This window comes from Gigantopelta aegis, chromosome 4, assembly GCF_016097555.1.
Source record: "Gigantopelta aegis isolate Gae_Host chromosome 4, Gae_host_genome, whole genome shotgun sequence".
In the NCBI taxonomy this organism is placed as follows: Eukaryota; Metazoa; Mollusca; class Gastropoda; order Neomphalida; family Peltospiridae; genus Gigantopelta; species Gigantopelta aegis.
The window spans coordinates 59,796,251-59,814,394 of NC_054702.1; the positions used below are offsets into that span (position 1 = coordinate 59,796,251).

Consider the following 18,144-nt stretch of genomic DNA (forward strand, 5'->3'; position numbering starts at 1 on the left):
TGTCATTTTTTTTCACACTTTGTGCTGTTTGCGTCATTTTTTTAACACTCCATACTTGAATTTAAATCATCAATTTCCACTTCCGGTTTTGTAGAAGAGACATCCATCTTGATTCTTGTTTTTTTCTGATAAAAATCTGCATGAATGCTACATATTTAGCAGGAATGTTCACTTGAAGTTCAACTTTAGTATATTTGGAGTAAAGGATTTTCAAAACTGACACAAGGAATGCTTTTTCCATCCTTTTAAAACGTAATATGAAAAGTTTTACTGTTGTTATAAAATCTCTAGTATATTTTATAAGAACCGCAAAAAAAGTGCCCCTATCCTAATTTTTCTAAAAATGGGCTGGTCTGATGTAGGTATCTGTGTTATATATAGGCTATAGGATTTATTTATACATATGCTTGTATTGTATTAATAAAATATAATAAATTATGTAAGCTAAAATTTAAACCAATTTATTTTTGCTACAGTGATGACAAGGTTGGTTGCAGATAAAAGTGGTATAATGAATTTACCTACTTTGAATAATTTCTCATAATGGGTTGTGAGAGCTTATGTAGCACTTGCTATTTGGTTATGATGTCACAGTTTACGCTGGGCTATGACCTAATACTTTCTGTTTATGATGTCATACTTGTTTGAATGTTTTCAAACAAAACAATTACATGTAAATAAATAACTTAAGCACCCACTCACCCATCCCTAAGTATAAAGATCAATTTCATAGTCTGCTGTTAGTTTTATTACAATTTCAGATCACGTGGAACAGGAAAAAACCCCATGTTTTTTCTACAAAGATGTGCATTTATATGGACGTTTTTAAAAAGGATGGACTACAAGAACAGGCCATACTTACTAATTAATATCAAAAAGTGTATATAAATATTAATTAAATTAAAGTTGCAGATTTCAGATATATATGTGCATAACATAACTGGCAGAATTCTGGATGCATATTACTTAAGTATGTATTAAATCTGCTTGGTTAACCCAAGGGATTTTAGTTTATTGTGGTTTGACAAAACATTAACATAAACCCTTACAGTTTAATGACTGCCTGGTTTACACGGTGTGCATTTATTTCCCAGGGGTCATAATATTTGTTTGCCTGGTTTTCACAGGGAACAGGGTTTTGGCTACTTTGTCCTTTTCACCAAGCTGGTGGGCATGTAGTTTTCAAACAAAACAATTACATGTAAATAAATAACTTAATACATGTAAACCAAACAATATGGAAAACAGCTAGGATGCGGCAGAAAATATGCTGAATACCAACATGAATCATGTCAATCCTTTATCTGAAGCACATGTCAAAGATGGGTCATTCCATGTCAAATCACCCAATGGATGTCACCTCACCCTCACCCATATTCCAATTTTTATAGAGATCGGTCCAGCGGTTTCCCGAGATATAGCCCGCCCAGGGCAGCAATGCCTAATTGATTACCATAATCAATGTGATGAACTGAGTGATGTTGAAGTGGTAACATATAGACAGTGGGTGAGTACAGACAGAACAGAGTTGGTTACCATTACAGAACCCAGAGACGATTTTATTGACAACTTAGCAACGCAAATATTCAAACTGACACGCCATAGTTATACAGCTAAATCCCAAAGTCAGTACATGAAGAGTTTAAAGACTTCTATGACACCAATGGAGGATATCCTAATTCAGGGAGACTTTGCGGAAAATTACTCTTATGTAGTACAAGATGAAATTCAAAGCTTCCACTGGGAAAATCGACAAGCAACCCTACACCCGTTCGTCGCATGTCAACGACAGGCCGATGGCACCATGCAGCATCGAAACATCTGTGTGCTGAGCGACTGCAGGGATCATACAACCACAACAGTGTATGCATTTTTGAAAGTGGTCATAGAACATCTCAAGTCGGAAATCCCTGAAATGAAGAAAATACACTATTTTACAGACGGATGTGCAGGCCAATATAAAAACAAAAATAATTTTCTAAATTTGTGTCTTCACAAGGAAGATTTTGGAATTTTAGCAGACTGGAACTTCTTTGCGACATCCCATGGTAAGAGTGCCTGTGATGGCATAGGAGGTACAGTTAAGCGCCTTGTGACTAAAGCCAGTCTGCAGCGCCCTTATAGCGATCAAATATTAACTACTGACACCATGTTTGATTACTGCAAGGAGAATATCCCAGGTATCAAGTTTTTCAATGTCACAGCTGAGGAAGTAGCAAAATCAGAAATTGAACTGAAAGCAAGATTTGAGTTGGCAAGGACAATTAAAGGGACTCTTCAATTCCATAGGTTTGTGCCAGTCTCAAAATCTACCCTGAAGGTCTATAGGTTGAGTTCACAGGCTGCTGACCCAGAACTGGTGTCTGTATCAGAAAGCGATGACATTGAAATGGACGATGAACCAACAGCATTAGGAGACGTACCCCTTCAAGTACAGTCCTTCGTCTGTTGTCTCTATGACAATTTCCCTTGGATTGGATTGGTGGAGGAAATCTCAGATGAGTTTGGGGACTATAAGATTAACTTTATGCATCCACATGGGCCATCGAGACAATTTCATTGGCCACTAGGAAAGGATGGGTGTTGGATACCGAAGGTTGACATTCTCTGCAGTCTTTTCACGCCATCACTAACATCCTCCTCATCAAGGAATTACTGCATTAAGCAAAATGATGTAGTGAGGATTTCACAGGTCTGCCCAAGCTAGGAAATTGACTTGGACTAAGGACAAGAACCTTGTGAAACAAAACAGGTTGGCTATGTTATGGACTTCATACTGCATGTTAGTACATAGTACATGTAGTGCATGCACTATAATCAACAGATACTGCGCTTTAGGCGCGGGTATACCTAGTTTGACTTTATTTTACAGGCTAATAAGAAATATTATATCTTCAATTCTTTTATATTGTTTAGATAACATGTTGTGCTAAATTTTCAAGGTGAGTTAATTTCAAGGTAACCTGTCCCACATGGCCAAATTCAAGGTCAAAGTAAAGGTCAAAAGGTCACCACTATTTACCTTACTCATATGCCAAATTTAGAAATATCTATTTCATCAAGATTGACCAATTGGTTACTGAGATATGGTCATTTGAATACTGGCGGCAACGCCCGTTTTGGTCAAAATCGCCAAATTTGGGTGGGCTATATTTCGGAAACCGCTGGTCCGATCTCTCTAAAAATTGGAATATGATCGTTTTCAGCAAAATCGGAGAGGGTGAGGTGACATTTTTCAATTTTTTGGGGTGATTTGACATGGAATGACCCAGATATTGAAAAAGGATTACTTCCTAGCAACACCGAAAATACATGTAAACCAATCGATATGGAAAACAGCTAGGATGCAGCAGAAAATATGCTGAATACCAACATGAATCACTTCAATCGTTTACTTGAAACACATGTGAAAGACATTGAAGAAGGATTGACATCAAGTATCGACACCAAAAATACATATAAACCGATCGATATGGAAAACAGCGAGGATGCGGCAGAAAATATGCCAAATACCAACATGAATCACTTTAATCGTTTACTTGAAACACATGTCAAAGACATCAAAGAAGGATTGACATCAAGTATCGACACCAAACATATATGTAAACCGATCGATATGGAAAACAGCGAGGATGCGGCAGAAAAATTAACACGTCTCATTAAAAGACACATTTTTGCCCCAGTTACTCGGAATCATTTCTTTCCTATCAACGTTCGGTTCAGAATCCACAATTTATACTTTTCGATTCCAACATTTATATAACAAAGAGTAATTAATTTTCATTGGCTAATAGAAACCACCATGAATATCATTTGAAAGAGAAACAAAAGAATTCAGTTAAAAGATAAGTACGGAACGGTAAAATTATAATACATAGTTCTTACATAGTAAGTGGTTTGTGTGTAAACGGTACAGCATACAGTTGTTTCTTTGTGTTTTGATGACTGTTATTTAAAGTTGAAAGCAGATCGAACACGTGTGTTTGGATGCAGTGTGATCTGACCTACTTTGTTGTGGTTTGACCTTTTAGCCTATTAAAAAATGGCGGACCAAAAATGCCGGGTTGTGGTTTTGGGACACAGCCTTATTTCCCATTTAGAAGAGTATACAGCCAGCGACCCAACCCGTTATGGCCTTGGTCTGGCATTCAACACTGTGCACTTTTTAGGTATCCCAGGTGCGTCAGTTGTTAATATCGTCCCGAGATTATGGGGAAAACTGGCACCCGATATTGTTTGTTGCCAGATTGGGGGAAACGACATAAGCTCTCCTTCCGCTGACGTTGATTCGATCGTCAGATCAGTTGAGAAACTATTACACGATCTGCGTTTTAAACTGTATGTAAAACATGTAACAGTGTGTAAATTATTCTTAAGAGGAAAGACTAGGGCACACACAGGAGATGTGTCGGTTGAGATATATAACGATAGAGTGAAGAAAGTTAATTCGCGCCTGGCCAGTTCACTTATATTCGAAGGAGTTACATGGTGGTCCCATTCGAGGGAAATCTGGGACGTTTTCCAGCTGTATGGTAATGATGGGGTACACTTCACACAACAAAAAACATATTTTAGATCAATGAAAGGATGTGTGATCCAGGCATTAAAAAATTGATTATGGTGTATCCTGGCAAATTAAAAAAAAAAAAAAAAAAAAAAAACCCGCCATGCTCTGTAGCAATTCCGATATGTATTATGTTGAAATAATGTGCTATGTTTCCGTTTTAAAATGATGTTTCAATAAAAATGTATTTCAATTTAGAAACATGTTGCTGTTGTTATTTCATGCCAGACATGATACAAACTATTCTTTAAATACTATTGGTTTTCTCATCAGAACAATTTCAGAAAATATGTATAATTTTCACCATCAGATTTCAGGAAATATGTATAATTACTGGAAATTTCAGGAATTACACATATTTCCTGAGTGATTCATACATTACACATATTTCCTGAAATTTTCAGGAATTATACATATTTCCTGATAATACATATTTCCTGTAACATATATATATATAGGAATAGCCATGAAGGGATGTGTTATCATGGCAATTTAAAAAAACTACAAAAAAACAACAACAAAAAACAAAACAAAACGCCATGCTCTGTAGCAATACAGAGGCGTGTATATATATATATATATATATATATATATATATATATATATATATATATATATATATATATATATATATATATATATATATATATATATATATGAATAGCCATGAAGGGATGTGTTATCCTGGCAATTATTTAAAAAAAAATGAAAAAAAAAATGAAAAAAAATGTGTGGTTGGCATTTCAGAGATGGAAACTATAGTACTAAATGATTGAGGAGAAAATATGCTGAATACCAACATGGTAGAGGGAAAGCGACAAAACGGAAGGCTGGAGGACCAGTGTCCACAAGACAAAAAGAGGCAGGCAAGCAGGCAAAAAGGGTGTCCGAATTGAAACTTAATTTAAATGAGTCTTCTGTTGATGTGGGCAATGCTGCAGGTCCAAGTATCATGGTATAGGAAGGTAACATTTTTAGGTAAAAAATCCCATTTGAGATAATTCCATTAGATGGTGATGCAATAGGATTACAGGTCCCACATAATTTGAAGTAAAACATTTGGGGTTATGAATATATTAATTTAGCATTACTTCTAAAAGATAATGTTAAGTTAAATCAATTTGTGAAATCAAAAATTGTAATAAATAAACATGGAGAATTGGAAACACACCGCAATCTTGTAAAGATAAAATTATGACAATTGAAAACTGGACTGATGCATTTTTTGTTTATATGTCAATTTATTTGATGAAATATCCCGAAAGTTTTCCAAGAGATGTTACAATACATGCAAACGATTAGAAATGCATCATTGCAAGGAACTCTGTTTGGATGACATACATATGATAAACAGTTCAGAGTACGACTAAGCCACAATCCACTGCAATCATGGGAGACAATTAATTCTGACTTATGGTTAAAGGTTATGACACCACAAACAATGCAAAATAATATGGTTCCAAGGAAATCAAGAGTAAATACTTGTAATGCTTTTAATAAATCAGTTTGTAAGTGGAAAGATTGTAAATTTGCACATGTGTGTGAAAAATGTTTCGGCAATCATGGCGCATTAAGTTGTTTTCGTACCCAACAAAGGAATCAAGCAAAGGGCAGTCAGCAATTCAATTCGGCTATGTTTAGGTAGAACACCAGTACAAAGTAAGTTATTGTGTCAAGAGTTAAAAAACCACCCTGATCAGAAAATAGCACAAGAATTAGTTGAGGGTTTTGAACAAGGCTTTAATTTAAATTGCATTATTGTGGACAAAGAGAATATTTTGATACAAAAAATCTTCTGTCAGTCAGATTAAATACGAAAGTAACTTTGGAGAAAATAAATACAGGGCTTCTAGATTATGGTAGCCCCACTCCCATGGCTAGTGATATTCAATGTTGGGCTAGTAAATAACTACTATTGCCATGCTCGACGGCTAGTGGATTGTTTTGGGTCAAATGCTGCAGATAGTCTATTTTGTAAATATGAATATTCTGCCCCAATCCCAACCCCCTAATGTTAGTGTTTATAAGCTCTATCTCCCTCTTTAGGTGACATATCTGATTATTACTATTATTTAGTAATATTACATTATCTTTAAAGTAAAGTAGGGCTAGTGAATTTTTAATCATGGCTAGTAGATTTTTTAAATCACTGATCCCATGGCTAGTGGATTTTATAAAAATTCTAGAAGCCCTGATAAATAAAGAAGTTAGTTTGGGTAGAGTAGCTGGACCTTCGAATATCTCCAATTGGCATCATTCCCCCAAAACAGGAAGGAGAATTTAGATTTATTCATCATCTTTCATATCCTAAAGATAATTCAGTAAATTTATATACTGATGATAAATTATGTTCAGTCAACTATACAAAATTTAATAGGGCCATAGAAATGGTACAAGAATTAGGGAAAGGGGCTTTATTAGCAAAATCAGACATTAAGTCAGCTTTCAGATTACTACCAGGTTTTCCGGATGATGTAACTTTACTAGGATTCAAATTACAAGATTTGTATTATGTGGATTTGTGCATGCCAATGGGATGCTCTATATCATGTTCAGTCTTTGAAAAGTTCGCCTGTGCTTTAGAATGGATTGTTAGGAATAGGTCTGGAGAAAGATTTCTGCTACATTATCTTGATGATTTCTTATTTTGGGGAAAAGCAAATAAAAAACATTGTGCACAACTACTGCAACGATTCAAGGAAATATGTGATCATTTAGGTATTCTTTTATCAAAAGGAAAGACACTGGGTCCTTGTACAATTCTTTGCTTCTTGGGTTTAGAAATAGATACAGAAGAGTTTACAATAAAGATTCCAGTTGAGAAGGTTCAAGAAACTTGTCAAAAACTAAACTATATTTTAACCAAACAAAGGTCACTTTAAGAGAAATGCAGTCTTTAATTGGATAATTAAATTTTGCAAGCAAAGCAGTACGTCCAGGTAGGGCTTTTTATAGAAGATTAATGAATTCATTAGCTGGTTTAACACAACCGCATCATCATTTAAGAATAACAAAACTTATAAAGCAGGATACTGAAGCATGGATAACTTTTTTCAACGACTTTAATGGAATTACAATATTCCCCAATCACTACTGGGAGAGCAGTGAGGTTTTGAATTTATATGCTGACAGTGCGGAGGTAACGGTTTAGGTTTTGGAATATTTCTAAATGGAAAATGGGCAGAGGGAATTTGGCCATCTGATTGGCATGGTATACAAATAGCATATCTCTACTTGATTTTTTTCCGATTTTGACAGCAGTGGTCATTTGGGGTAAATTATTGAAAGGATAAAAAGATAATTTTTCACTCAGACAATATTGGAGTAGTTACAATGATCTAACCTAACCTAAAAATCGGAAAATATAATGAAAATGGTTAGATATTTTATGTCATTATATCATATTTTACATGAAAATTAAGAAAAACAAAATGAAATGATATCAAAGTATTCTTAATTTGAAAAAAAATTCTTATATATGTTGGTTACAAGTTTTTATGTCAGTGGTGTAACCGATGATGAATTTGCTGATATCAACACTTGATGAACCCCAAATTACCAATTTTGAATACCAGGGGGCTCTGCAGTGCAGACAAGAAACAAATGGCAGGCTAAGCAGGTAAGATTCTTGAATAATAGTTCTTGTATTCTTATCGTTGGTGGTTAGTTTTTAGCAGTATGTTTATTATGTGTCATTGGTGTTGTAACTGTATTTCAGTGGGAAACAAAGTTTAATAAGAAAAACACACTGTAGCATGTGAAACATGTGAATTCAAATCCTGAGCACATGGTAACTTTTTTGGTTAATCTCATGGTTTGGGGAGAATTCGTTGTTTAGTATTATTTTGTCAGTGGTGTAACTGTCAGTGGTGTAACCAAGCAATTGGTAACACCATTGACAACCAAATAACACTACTGACAACTATGTACATTTAACACCAATATATATAATTTTCTCCCTCTTTTTGTCTGTTTGAATGTTGCCTGTCAGTCTCACTCTCTGTCTGGGTTTTTTCTCTGTGGATGAATGGGTATTATTAAATTAATATCCACAATTACACACACACACACACACACACACACACACACACACACACACACACACTATGCACACAAAGACAAACACACCTGTCACACCCACCCACCCACATAGCCAGCCCCCCACACACAGTAAACACACACAGTACACACATACACTACACACATACACAGTACACACACACATACACATACACAGTACACACACACACACACATACACAGTACACACACACACTCAGTACACACTCACAGCATACACATACACAGTACACACTCACAGCACACACATACACAGTACACACACACACAGTACACACACACACACACACACACATACACAGTACACACACACACACACATACACATACACAGTACACACACACATACACAGTACACACACACACTCAGTACACACTCACAGCACACACATACACAGTACACACACACACACAGTGTTGTTGTTATATCCAGTGGTAGTATGTAAAGCAAGCGTAGAGTGCTCAACTGAAAAGTAATGGTTTGTAGGACTGATACAGGACTCCAGGTTTTTTTTGTCCTATCATAACCAGGTGCAGCAAATTACATGGTATGTACTGTCCTGTATTCCTTGTTGTGTGATGGTAGGAGTAGCCTTTATGAGAGTAGCATATTGCCTCCCACTAGACCAAGTCGGACTCCAAACAACTGAAGTTTCAAATGTGCTGAGTTACCGTTAACAAATAACTTATCCATTGTTGTGTCCATTTTAATTATTTGGTGTTATATGGACCTTTTTCAAACTTATTTATCATTCTGTTGATTTCTTGTTTATTATTATTGCAGTTATGGCATTAACTAATGCTGAGAAACAAAGACGCTACAGGGCTAAACGTAATGCAAACCCAGAATGTCGTGCACAATACCTTCAGAAGAAGAGAGAGAAATATCGGGCAGATCTAGCATCAGGACAGAAGTGCTTGGTTTCTGATCTGACACCAAGAGAACATAGGCAGCAGAGAAAGGTCTGGCGACGCCAACAACAAAGAAGCAGGCATCATCGGAATCAAGCAGCATTCATAACTCCACCTGCATCTCCAGTTGGGTCTGTGATAATTTTTCCCAGACAACGCAGGCAAGGTAGAAGATTAGTTAACAGAGAGAGAGCTAAAGTATACAGAGAGAATGTCAAGTTAAGACAACAGTTAGAAAAGGAAAAGCGAAATCTTAACAAATACAAAACGCGGTACCATCGCCTTAAGAGAAGAATGGCATCAGATACAGATCGACAACTTACACCTAGATCAAAAACCAAACACCTCATGCGCATATGGCATATCAAACCTTCAAGAGTACGGAAAACATTAACATTCCACTATGCTTTACTGCAGCAGCTAAGAAGCAAGTATTCTCATACCAAAACTGATCGAGCAAAGCAAAACTTTCGACAAATATTTTCAGGAAAGATTCTGAGAAAGTACAAAGTAATGACATTAGCAAGACAGGCAATAGGATTTTCAAATGGAAGACACAAGACAGGATATGTAGATGGTATCAGAAGCACGAGAGCAAAGGTTGACCTGCAGAAGAAAATATGTAACTTTTATCTTCGTGATGATGTCAGCAGGATCATTACAGGTAAAAAGAATACTGTTACTCTTCATAAAGTTAAGAAACAACGTCGACTATTGTGTGAGAGTTTGCAAAACCTGCACATCAAGTTCCTGGCAGAATCACCAATAGCGATATCATATTCATTCTTCTGCAAGATGAGGCCGTTTTGGGTCTGGTCACCTACTGAACAAGACAGAGAAACTTGTCAATGCAAAACACATGAAAATTTACAGTTCATGGTCAATGCACTATATAAACTTAAGATTGTAGAATCAAGAGACTTGGAAAATATAGCTGATTCTGTTGTCTGCAAACCAGCCTCTAAGTCATGTTATTATGGTCAGTGCCTAGACTGTAAATCGACACCATACGAATTGGCCAAAAAACCAGGACAAGATGAAGTTTCTTATTTTCAGTGGACACAAGAGCGTAAGCTTCATGCAAATGGAGAAACATTTTCTCTAATCACAGTTAAAACTGAAGTGAAAACAACACAGTCTGGTCTTGTTGACATGTTCCAGTCTAGTCTTAACAAGTTCAAAAAACACTTGTTCAACATCCGCTGGCAATACAAAACATATCGGAAAGTCAGAGAAAACTTGAAACCAAATGAATGCCTTATACATGTTGACTGGAGCGAAAATTATGAATGCCGATATGCATCAGAGATACAGTCAGTCCATTTTGGAGGATCCCATCAACAGGTTTCACTGCATACTGGTGTCCTTTACATCAGTACTCCAGAGGCACCGTTGTCGTTTTGTACACTGTCGGAATCAAGGCGACATGACCCAGCTGCAATCTGGACACACATGGAGCCAGATGTTGATACTCTACATGTGTTTAGCAACAGTCCTGCAACACAGTACCGACAAAAGGCAAACTTTTACTTTTTCTCATCAGAACCATTCAAGAAAGGCTTCAGACAAATTGCCTGGCATTTCTTTGAAGCAAGCCATGGCAAAGGAGCACCTGATGGTGTCGGAGGATCAGTCAAAAGAACTGCCGACAGACTCGTACGTCAAGGACATGACATTCCTGACGCAACATCACTGTTTAATCTACTTAAAAATCAAAATTCAGCCATAAAGCTCTTTCACATCTCCAGTCAAAAAGTTGAAGAGAAGTTCAATATGTTGGCAGGGGTCGGATTTCTTATGAATGTAAAGGGCACCATGCAGCTGCACGAAGTCATAAGTTTATTTCCAGGTAATTTACAAGTCCGGACTGTGAGCTGCGTATGTTCAGCAGGGAAACTAGACTGCCCTTTTATGCATTGAGAGCTGTCAACGTGATAGAGACCCAACAAAGCTCCACAGAAGAAACAGGCGGAAATGCTGTCGGTTCATCTACTGGAATACAGGCATCCTTGATATACAGACCTGAAGCAGTCATGAACGAACATATTGGAAAGTGGTGTGCTATACAATATGACGGAGAAGTTTATCCAGGTCTAATACAAGCAGTTGAAAACAATGACATTAAAATCAAATGTATGCATTGAATTGGAACGAATAGATTTTATTGGCCATCTCCTCATGAGGATATCAACTGGTATGGGGATGGACAGGTTATCTGTTTCATTTCTGAACCTACGTATGCCAACAGAAGACATGTCATGGTCGAAAAAGCAGTTTGGGATGAAATACAAAAAAAATGTGCTTTAGACTAACTGTCTTCTCTGAAAAAAAGCATTTTATTATTTCAGTACACGTTTTGTGGAATTATTGTGAATTTGTTTTAAAACATTTAAGTGAAAGTTCTTTAAATAAAGTTTGAATGTTTAGTTTGAATGCCATTGTGGAGAAACTGGTATTAAATGAAATACAAACAATAAAACAATAAACAGAATTATATGCATCTAGTTACTCTAATTTCAAGACTGGAACTCGTGTTGAATTTGTGTTAAAAGCATTTTAAGTGAATATTTCTTCAATAAAATTTGAATGTTTAACAGTTATGTTTGACTGTTTTGTTACTGCATGTCAACTATAGCATTTAATTTATCATATTGGTATACTGTTTAAGCCGGTTAAAACTGAATCAGATTCGTATGTCAGTGGTGTTACTGTGGTCAGTGGTGATACTATGAGTCAGTGGTGTAACCAGTACATTTTCCACACTGAATATTTTAATAATTTGCTTGGCCAATAAAAAGAAATGTGCAGTATGCATACATATATTGCAAAAAACCCCACATTGTGTTAAAAATAATTTAAATACCAAAGAAACATAAAATACAATAAAAATGCCATGTCATAAATATAAATATATATATATGATCATCTTTTGAGTCATTTTATTGCACATATTCAGCTTTCATATTGGATGAAAACCCTTGGGCATATGTTTGTGACATATGAACTTCAGTATATGTAAGTTTCTTTATAAATTTGATGCATTTCATATTTGCATACTTGTTCTATCGTCCGTAACACCACTGACAAAATGTTCCGACATGCAAGTAGTTGAGATATCTTTTTTTAATTAAGATTAAACATTTAAGCATTTATTTTCACAAATTTATATTAAAAATATACTTATAATGTCTATATCAAAATATTTTTTGAAATGATACTACTGCGAAAATAAAAATATTGTGGCTTCAAAAAGTGCACTTAATGGAGAATGACCCAAATATGTTGAAGGTAGTCATAATGTTATATGTGATGCGAACTCCTGTTTGAAATTACAGGAATTCAGGAAATTGGTTCCATGGGCAGACAAAGAGCCTTACCCAATACCCGACCATCTATGGAAAATATTGGATTAGAGATAAACAAACTATTGAAGAAAAGTTTGTCTTTGAATACACAAAAACTTTATGAAAATGCATTGAAATCTTTATTGGATTTCAGACAATTGTACACTTCATCAAAGTTGTGGTCAGTTCCAGTTGATCATTTAGTGCAATATATAGCTTTTATGTCAGTTAACAATTATTCTTTCAAAACAGCTCAGACATATTTATCTGCCATAAGTCATAAACACAAAATGAATGGTTGGCTTGATGCCACAAAAAAATTATTGTTAAAAAAGTACTCGAAGGCTTTAAGAAAAATAAGCCAACAAAAGATGTTAGATACCCAATAACATTAGAAGTACTTAAAAAGATTATACTATTTGTTAAATTCATTTGTTCAACATCATATGAAAGACATTTATTTGAAGCAGCGTATATTTTGGTATTTTTCGGCCTATTAAGGGTAGGAGAAATAGTGCTAACACCTTTCCAGAGTAACAAAGCATTGCATGTTTCAGATATAGAAATAAAAAATAATTCTATACATTTAGTTTTAAGACATTGAAAAACTGATCGAACTGCAGAAGATTGCATGATTGTAATTAGTGAACTGCCATCTTCTCCTTTGTGTCCAGTACAGGACATCAAGAAATTTAAAATTTTGAGACCCAACACTAAGCAGAAACAGTTCTTTTGTCATGTTGATGGAAAACCTTTAACATGTTACCAATTTTCAGCAGTTTTAAAAAAAAAAAATTCTTTCTGGAATTAATATGTCGACAGCATCTCATAGTTTTAGAATTGGTGCAGCTACTTCTATGGCCACGAACAAAGTTTCCGAATCAGATACACAGAAAATGGGTCGATGGAATTCAGATTGTTTTAAAAATTACATTAGAATTGAAAGCTCAAAGGTGTTTAAGTGAAATTGCCTTGTTTTTCATTGTTATTTTGATTAATTAATTTTATTTTTGTTTGTCTATGTAATTGTAATCAGTTTATTTAATTGTTATTGTAGAAACAGAATCATTGATTTGGATAATAGGTTCTTCAATTATTTACTGGGCATATAAATGAGCGTGTCAATGATTAAATGTCAACCTAAGGCTGGAAGAGAGGAATGTGAAGATAAAATGGGTAGGTGTTTGGGGAATGAAGTGGAATGATTTAGTACCATTGGTTAAAAAACTTGTTAAACTTGTTAAAAAACCAAATTACTATGGAAGCCCTACAATGTTGATTATACATTTAGGGTCCAATGACATAGTTAATTGGAAATGTGATGACCTCTGCAGTGCAGTAGACAGAGATTTGCACCCAATTAAAGACTTGTTGCCAGATACGTGTTTAGTTTGGTAGAATATTTTACCCAGATTATTTTGGTACGGTGCTAAAAATATAAAAGCAATTAAAAGAAAATGGTTAAGAATAAATAGAAAGGGGCGAGAAATTGTTAAGGATTCTGCATTACATGGAAAAGTTATTTCTCATTCTGAAATCACTTTCGATTGTCAGGGTTTATTTAGATTTGACGGTACTCATCCTTCCGAAATTGGTTCAGACATTTTGATACATAATTTACAGGGTGCAATTGAACAATTTCTTGAAAAGGAAGAAATTACAATTTGTGAATAATTAATGTTATAGTCCAGAATTGGGGCAGTAAGTATTGACTTTCTGTGTGGCAGAATTCTGGATGCATATTACTTAAGTATGTATTAAATCTGCTTGGTTAACCCAAGGGATTTTAGTTTATTGTGGTTTGACAAAACATTAACATAAACACTTACAGTTTAATGACTGCCTGGTTTGCACAGCGTGCATTTCCCAGGGGTCATAATATTTGTTTGCCTGGTTTTCACAGGGAACAGGGTTTTGGCTACTCTGTCCTTTCACTAAGCTGGTGGGCATGTAGCGTTTGTTGTCGTTATTGTCTCCATGCTGGAGCAAGTTTAATGGGTATGCTATATACATGTATATATGTATATAAATATATGTGTAATAATAATAAATCTGCAGCCTATGTATTCCACAATCTATTAATTGTTGTTGTTGATTAGGAAAAACTGTTGTCATAAAATAACAAGTTTTGCTTTGATTTCGGTGTGGATGTTTTATCTGTTCTGTAAATTTATAAATGTATATATTTTTAGATGAGTTGGAAAAACCTTGAAGATCTGCTGGAAACATTCACGTCCTTCCAACCACTGACAAATGGTTTTGTTCTGCGAATGCACAGCAAACAAACGTTTTGTGCGGACAGCAGACACTTTGCTGCTGACGTTTAAAGAAAACAACATCGACTGTGGCGATGTTGGCAAGAAACCACTGTCAAACTTGATAACAAGGACTGTAAACAAGTTGAAAACATTTAGGAATGTGGACAGAGATTGGCTGAAAATTTTGGATTTCGTCAGCGGAATGTTTTACATGCAGTCTTCAGTCACAGTATCCAGTTAAGTATCGGTGGTAAACCCACCAGCACCATGCGAACATCATCAGTAAACTAGAATAACATGGTACCAGTTGGGACAAGATGAATCTGGCTACCTGGAGAATCATCCTTTTGAAGGAACCGTAGAAGACGCAACGGACACCTTGAATGCACAGCTATCCAAGTTCCTTTGGCATGTCTTCGTTAAAAGGAAACAAGCAAAGGCCTATGAGAAAGAGAAGTTAGCAGCAAAAGAGGCTAACAGTACATCATGTGTGCTGCAAATGGACTTTTCAGAGAACTTCACTGTTTCTGCACAAGATGAAATCCAGTCCGCCCACTGGAAACAAAGACAAATAACATTATATATGATTACCACATGTAACAGAGAAAGAACCAACTACTGGGTAATCGCATCACATATTAGAGATCAAGAGAAAAAACTACATAGATAAGGAGCTGCCCAGTGTAAAGACGGTGAAGATCTGGACCGATGGACCAAGCAGTCTACATAAGAACAAGCATATTTTCATTCTCATCCCAAGGCTCGAAGAACATTTCAAGCTAGAAATCACACAGAATAATTTTCTAGCTATTTCCATGTAGAATTTGCAATAATATTTGTTGTATATAATGAGTTTATTATTTTTGGAGAAGAGGACAGGACAAGGGAAGGAGGGGTAGGAATCGTCACTTTTTATGATGGCGATTCTGCAGAAAATACTTAGTTGCTGTTGTCCCGCAACTGGCGAGTGTTGCTTCACAGTCCATGTGGATACGGAGGTGTCCGTTGAAGATGTTCTGCGTAGTTCACAGGAAAGTCCAGGAGAACTAACTCATGGATGCTGGGTTCTTGAAAATCTCTGGGAGAAACTGGGTCGCCGCTCTACTCTTTCGTGACGGCAGACCAACTCTACCCAACAATAAAGCAAAACGATGAAAAACGTCACATAGAATAATTCTCTTCCAGGTGGAATTTGCTATAATAGGGGAGAGTGGGGTTAGTTGGAACGGTAGGTTAGTTGAAACATTGCAAATATCCCCCTCAAGATGCAGAAATATAATGCGGTGCTTTTATAGGGAGGAAGATATATGCAACATTGTTCAGCCATTTTGTTTAGAAGCGCGACCAATTTGAACTGTGCACACAAGTAAGGTTTGTATATTTTTCGATGTTTGGAGTAAAATTTTCGATACCTAATTTTTGTTTATTATCACAAAACTCGTAATTGATCAAAGCCATCCCATTAAGGGTATTTATTGTACTATCAATTAACCATACTGTGAGCTGCATTATATTGTTGGCATCGAGTCACATTATTTATAGACACGATATAATGTCGTAGTACCAGCTTGGGGTTAGTTGGAACATTACAATAGGGGTTAGTTGGAACATGTTCCAAATAACCCCTATCATAGTAAAGTTAAATTTTAATATTCTATTTTCTTTTGAACAGACATTTAGTGCTATCTCTGTCTTTTATTTCCCTATTTTCAGCCATGCCACGGGTTTATAAGCGGAAAACAGATCGTGGAAAGACATTGCCGGACATCATGGAATGAGCTGTCAAAGAAGTAATATCTAACGGTAGACCCTGTCGTGAGGTGGCAGAGCAGTTTAGCATACCACATGTCACTTTGCGAAGATATTGTTTAAAGACACGTGCCAGTGGTACAATGCTGCATGTTGGGTATTTTAATAATCGAGCTGTCTTTACTCCACAACAAGAAACATTTCTCGTGAATTACCTGCAGAAGGCAGCTTCATTATATTATGGTCTATCTACAAATGAAGCAAGGACTTTAGCTTTTGAATATGCACAAAAACTTGGGCAAAACATGCCTACACAGTGGTATGAAAATCAGAGGGCTGGCAGGGATTGGCTTCTTGGGTTTCTTAAAAGAAACAGTAACATTACTTTAAGGACCCCTGAAGCAACCTCTCTGGGCCGTGCTACTAACTTTAATAGGCACAATGTTAATGCATTTTTCAATAATTTGCTGTTGGTTATTGAGAGAGATGGAATTACACCTAGCAACATCTGGAACGTTGATGAAACTGGGTGTACAACAGTTCAGAAACCTGATAAGATAATTGCAAAAACTGGTGTTAAACAGATAGGTGCCATCGTGTCAGCTGAGCGAGGTCAACTAGTAACAGTGTGTTGTGCTGTTAGTGCTGTGGGGAACACTGTTCCGCCAATGTTAATTTTTCCACGTGTCAACTATAGGGATCACTTTATCAATGGAGCTCCTCCTGGATCTGTAGGACATCAGAAACATTTTTGGCTTTTATGAAACATTTTATAAAGCATGTTCGGTGTTCGGTTGATAACAAAGTTGTGTTATTGTTGGATAACCATGAATCACATATCAGCATCGAAGTACTTGACTATGCTAAGGAAAATGGAGTGATCATGGTGTCTTTCCTCCCCCCATTGTTCACACAAACTACCAACCTCTAGATCGATCAGTTTTCTACCCTTTCAAGAAATTCTACAACACAGCTTGTGATAACTGGATGCTCGAGAACAAGGGCAAAACAATGACAATTTATGATATACCTTCGTTAGTAGGTAAAGCGTTTCCTAGGGCCATGACACCTGTAAACATCCAGGCTGGATTTAGGGTTTCTGGTATCTGCCCATTTGACCGAGATGTGTTTACAGATGAAGATTTCATGCCAGCTGATGTAACAGACAGACCGTATACACCTCAGGATAGTCAACCCACTACCACTGACAGAGCTGTTGTGACTGAGGGAGATCAACCC

The 18,144-nt window shown here is 36.1% G+C and overlaps 1 protein-coding gene across 1 annotated transcript in view; it reads right to left on the reverse strand.

Annotated features, from left to right (window-relative positions):
* Positions 1-343: 343 nt before the first annotated feature.
* LOC121370848 (PR domain zinc finger protein 4-like) overlaps positions 344-18,144 on the reverse strand; it is a 32,094-nt gene continuing 14,293 nt past the window's right edge. Inside the window, exon 8 of the mRNA XM_041496352.1 lies at positions 344-1,910. The gene's annotated coding sequence lies outside the window, so the exon portion shown is untranslated. The remainder of the gene's footprint in view (positions 1,911-18,144) is intronic.